Source organism: Lolium rigidum, chromosome 7 (genome assembly GCF_022539505.1).
Source record: "Lolium rigidum isolate FL_2022 chromosome 7, APGP_CSIRO_Lrig_0.1, whole genome shotgun sequence".
In the NCBI taxonomy this organism is placed as follows: Eukaryota; Viridiplantae; Streptophyta; class Magnoliopsida; order Poales; family Poaceae; genus Lolium; species Lolium rigidum.
The window spans coordinates 175,580,055-175,585,966 of record NC_061514.1 but is presented as its reverse complement, the minus strand read 5'-3'; positions in this window follow the sequence as shown (position 1 = coordinate 175,585,966).

The following is a 5,912-nucleotide window of genomic DNA, read 5'->3' as shown; positions in this document are numbered from 1 at the left end:
TTCAACTTCGTCGGCCATGGCAACTTTTCTTGTAGTGATTTATGCTCGATAGTGGGTTCATGTCTCCATTGAATGCGGGGAGTGACAGCAACCCCTAAGGTTATGGATGTGCTGTTGCCACTAGGGATAAAACATCAATGCTTTGTCTAAGGATATTTGTATTGTTTACATTACGCACAGTACTTAATGCAATTGTCTGTTGTTTGCAACTTAATGCTGGAAGGGGTGCAGATGCTAACCCGAAGGTGTACTTTTTAGGAATAGATGCATGCTGGATGGCGGTCTATGTTCTTTGTCGTAATGCCCTAAGTAAATCTCATAGTAGTCATCATGATATGTATGTGCATTGTTATGCCCTCTCTATTTGTCAATTGCCCAACTGTAATTTGTTCACCCAACATGCTATTTATCTTATTGGAGAGACACCACTAGTGAACTGTGGACCCCGGTCCATTCTATTACATCTGAAATACAACCTACTGCAATCATTGTTCTCTGTTGTTCTTTGCAAACAAACATCATTCTCCACACCATACGTTTAATCCTTTGTTTACAACAAGCCGGTGAGATTGACAACCTCACTGTTAAGTTGGGGCAAAGTATTTTGATTGTGTTGTGCAGGTTCCACCTTGGCGCCGGAATCCCTGGTGTTGCGCCGCACTACACTCCTTCACCAACAACCTTCACGTGGCCTTCATCTCCTACTGGTTTCGATAACATTGTTTTCTTACTGAGGGAAAACTTGCTGTTGTACGCATCACATCTTCCTCTTGGGGTTCCCAACGGACGTGTGCTTCACGCGTCATCAAGCTAATTTCTGGCGCCGTTGCCGGGGAGATCAAGACACGCTGCAAGGGGAGTCTCTCACACCCAATCTCTTTACTTTGTTTATTGTCTTGCTTTATTTTATTTTTTGTCTTGTTTGCTTTCTTTATATCAAAAACACAAACAAATTAGTTACTTGCATTTAATTTGTTATCATGTCACCTGAGGAATTGATCTTTACTTTTAAACAAGGGGATGAGGAGAGTTTTAAAGAGGCTTGGTCTAGAATTTTTGATTCTTATGGTAAAACTGAACCTAAAATGACTCTAAGCCTGCTTCTTAGCAACTTTTATTTTGGACTTATTCTTCGCTATAGATATGCTTTGGATGCTGTAGTAGGAGGAGATTTCCTTCACTGCGATGGGGATCAAGCTTTTAATGCCATAAAAAAATTGGTTGCATCATCTAGCTCAGCTAATAAATTTGATTCATCTCTTGCTAGCATTCATGATAGATTAAACTCTCTCGAGACAAATATATCTTGTTTAAAAGAAGGGTATAATCAGATTCGTGAATATTATGATTATGTTCCAGTAAACTTTGAACCTTCAGTGTGGGTCCCTACTATTAAGGTTGCTATTTGTGGTGAAACTTTTTATGCCCGTTGTGATATTATGTCTGAGTTTTGCCTTATGCCTAAAAGTATTTATGAATCTTTGACACTTTGGGGACTTACTGAAGGTGGAGAAGGAATAACTCTTACTGATAATTCTGTTATAATTCCTAAGGGGATAGCTGAAGGTGTGTTCACAACCTTTCTTGGAAGAACGGTATCCACTGATTATCTCGTTATTGAATGTGTAGGGACAGGACAAATCACACTTGGAAGATCCCTGCTGAAACTCTTTGGAGCAACCATAGATGTGGGAAAGGGCACTCTAAATTTTACCTCTACACCCGGATGCGGTCATGTATTCCCTAGACCAAAGAGTAAGAATAAGAGTAAGAAGGGTAGGCGCAAAACCCCTAGTAATAATGGTAATGCTTCCTCTTTTGATGCTACTTGATTTACACTTTCTGCGCCTAGCTGAAAGGCGTTAAAGAAAAGCGCATATGGGAGACAACCCATTATTTTATTTTCTGCAATTTTTGCTTTATATTTGAGTCAAGGTGCTTGTTACTACTGTAGCAATACCTTTGTATCTTTACTTTATTGCATTGTTGTGCCAAGTAAAGTCTTTAATAGAAGGTTGATACTAGATTTGGATTTCTGTGCAGAAACAGATTTTTCGCTGTCACGAATTTGAGTTGATCTCTCTGTAGGAGAATCTAAAAATTCTGTAAAAATTCATGAGTAATCCTCAGATATGTACGCAACTTTCATTCAATTTGAGCTTCTTCATCTGAGCATGTTAAGTGCCTCGAAAAAAATTCGTCTTTACGGACTGTTCTGTTTTGACAGATTCTGCCTTTTATTTCACATTGCCTCCTTTACTGTGTTTGAGTGGATTTCTTTGCTCCATTAAATTTCAGTAGCCTTGGGTAATGTCCGAAGTGTTGGGAATGATTGTGTCCTCTCTGAACATGTGAATTTTTGATTATGCACTAACCCTCTAATGAGATTGTTTTGAGTTTGGTGTGAAGGAAGTTTTCAAGGATCAAGAGAGGAGGATGATATAATATGATCAAGAAGAGTGAAAAGTCTAAGCTTGGGGATGCCCCCGTGGTTCATCCATGCATATTTTAAGAAGACTCAAGCATCTAAGCTTGGGGATGCCCAAGGCATCCCCTTCTTCATCAACAACTTATCAGGTCACCTCTAGTGAAACTATATTTTTATTCCGTCACATCTTACGTGCTTTACTTGGAGCGTCTGTGTGCTTTTATTTTTGTTTGTGTTTGAATAAATTCGGATCCTAGCATTCCTTGTGTGGGAGAAAGACACGCTCCGCTTTTTCATATTGAACACTGGTGTTCTTAGTTCTACTTTTAATGTTCATGGCGAAAGTTGAAAGCCGCTTCATTTATTGCTATTTGGTTGGTAACAGAAAATGCTTCATGTGGTAATTGGTATATTATCTTGAATAATTTGATACTTGGCTATTGTTTTGAGCTCTCAAGTAGATCATGTTTAAGCTCTTGCATCATGTAGTTTAAACCTATTAGTGGAGAACTACCGTAGAGCTTGTTGAAATTTGGTTTGCATGATTGGTCTCTCTAAAGTCTAGATATTTTCTGGTAAAAGTGTTTGAACAACAAGGAAGACAGTGTAGAGTCTTATAATGCTTGCAATATGTTCTTATGTAAGTTTTGCTGTACCGGTTCATACTTTCGTTTGCTTCAAACAACCTTGCTAGCCAAAGCCTTGTACTGAGAGGGAATGCTTCTCGTGCATCCAAAACCTTGAGCCAAAACTTATGCCATTTGTGTCCACCATAACTACCTACTATGGAAATACTTTTGTACACCCACGCATGGGTGTGGGTGTTTCTATCACCGTTCATTTATTCCTCGAGATTCGTGCCCACCATGGTAGATAGAAAGATTCCTTTCTCTCTCCTCTTTTTATCCGAATCTTAAAGCACAATGAACGGTGACGAAAACACCCACACCCATGCGTGGGTGTACAAAATCCACTCTCCTACCTACTATGTGTTATTTTTCTGCCATTCCAAAGTAAATTGCTTGCGTGCTACCTTTAAAAATTTCATTCCTTGTCTTTGCAATACATAGCTCATGGGAAAGTAGCCTAAAAAACTATTGTGGTAATGAATATGTCGCTTATGTATCTTAGTTCTTATAAGTTGCTTGTTGAGCGGTAACCATGTTTCTGGGGACGCCATCAACCTGTCACACCTTTGTTGAATATCATGTGAGTTGTTATGCATGTTCGTCTTGTCTGAAGTAAGGGAGATTTTCCATGAGTTAAATGGTTTGAGTATGCATATTGTTAGAGAAGAACATTGGGCCGCCAACCAAAGCCATGTATCATGGTGGAAGTTTCAGCTTGGAGATTAATCCTCAGATCTCTTATGAGAATATTATCTGTTGTTGAATGCTTAACGCATAAAAGAGGAGTCCATTATCTGTTTTCTATGTTGTCCCGGTATGGATGTCCTCAAGTTGAGATCTATCAAAATTGAGAGATCAAATGCGATCTATCTCCTTGGACCTTTGTACAGGTGGCATAGAGGTACCCCTTTGTGAAACTTGGTTGAAACATATGTAATGCAATGATAATCCATGGAAGTCTGAGCTAATTAGGACAAGGAGCGAGCACTATTAGTATTCGATGTATGAGGCTTGCAACTTATAGGATGTTTTATGCATAACACATATGAATTATTACTACCGTTGACAAAATTGTTTCCATGTTTTCAAAATAAAAATCTCTAGCACATGAGTAATCCCTGCTTCCCTCTGCGAAGGGTCTTTCTTTTACTTTATGTTGAGTCAGTTTACCTACTTCTTTCCATCTTAGAAGCAAACACTTGTGCCAACTGTGTGCATTGATTCTTACATACTTGCTTATTTGAACTCATCATATTACTTTGTGTTGACAATTATCCATGAGATATACATGTTGAAAGTTGAAAGGAACTGCTTAAACTTAAATCTTCCTTTGTGTTGCTTCGAAACCTTCTATTAAGAATCTATTGATTTATGAGTTAACTCTTATGCAAGACTTGTTGATGCTTGTCTTGAAAGTACTATTCATGAAAAGTCTTTGCTATATGATTCAGTTGTTTAGTCATTATCTTTACCATTGCTTTGAATCACTTCATTCATCTCATATGCTTTACAATAGTATTGATCAAGATTATGATAGTAGCATGTCACTTCAGAAATTATCCTTGTTATCGTTTACCTACTCGAGGGCGAGTAGAAACTAAGCTTGGGGATGCTTGATACGTCTCAAACGTATCTATAATTTTTTATGTTCCATACTAGTTTTATGACAATACTCACATGTTTTACATACACTTTATATCATTTTGATGCATTTTCCGGTACTAACCTATTAACAAGATGTCGAAGCGCCAGTTCCTGTTTTCTGTTGTTTTTGGTTTCAGAAATCCTACACAGGAAATACTCTCGGAATTGGACGAAAAAAAAGCCCACGGTCTTATTTTCCACGGAGCCTTCTAGAACACCGAAGAGGAGACGAGGAGGAGCCACGAGGCGGCCACACCATAGGGGGGCGCGGCCCCACCCTGGCCGCGCCGCCATATGGGGTGGGCCCCTCGAGCGTCCCCCGACTCTCCCCTTCGCCTATATAATCCTTTCGTCGTGAAAACCCTAGTACCGAGAGCCATGATACGAGAAAAGTTACTGAGACGCCGCCGCCGTCAACCCCATCTCGGGGGGTTCTGAAGATCGCCTCCGGCACCCTGCCGGAGAGGGGAATCATCACCGGAGGGCTCTACATACCATGCCCGCCTCCGAACTGGTGCGTGAGTAGTTCATCCTTAGACTATGGGTCCATAGCAGTAGCTAGATGGTTGTCTTCTCCTCTTGTGTTATCATGTTTAGATCTTGTGAGCTGCCTATCATAATCAAGATCATCTATTTGTAATGCTACATGTTGTGTTTGTTGGATCCGATGAATATGGAATACTATGTCAAGTTGATTATTGATCTATCATATATGTTATTTATGATCTTGCATGCTCTCCGTTGCTAGTAGAGGCTCTGGTCAAGTTGATACTTGTAACTCCAACAGGGAGTATTTATGCTCGATAGTGGGTTCATGTCTCCATTGAATGCGGGGAGTGACAACAATCCCTAAGGTTATGGATGTGTTGTTGCCACTAGGGATAAAACATCAATGCTTTGTCTAAGGATATTTGTATTGTTTACATTACGCACAGTAATTACGCACAGTACTTAATGCAATTGTCTGTTGTTTGCAACTTAATACTGGAAGGGTGCGGATGCTAACCCGAAGGTGGACTTTTTAGGCATAGATGCATGCTGGATAGCGGTCTATGTTCTTTGTTGTAATGCCCTAAGTAAATCTCATAGTAGTCATCATGATATGTATGTGCATTGTTATGCCCTCTCTATTTGTCAATTGCCCAACTGTAATTTTTTCACCCAACATGCTATTTATCTTATTGGAGAGACACCACTAGTGAACTGTGGAC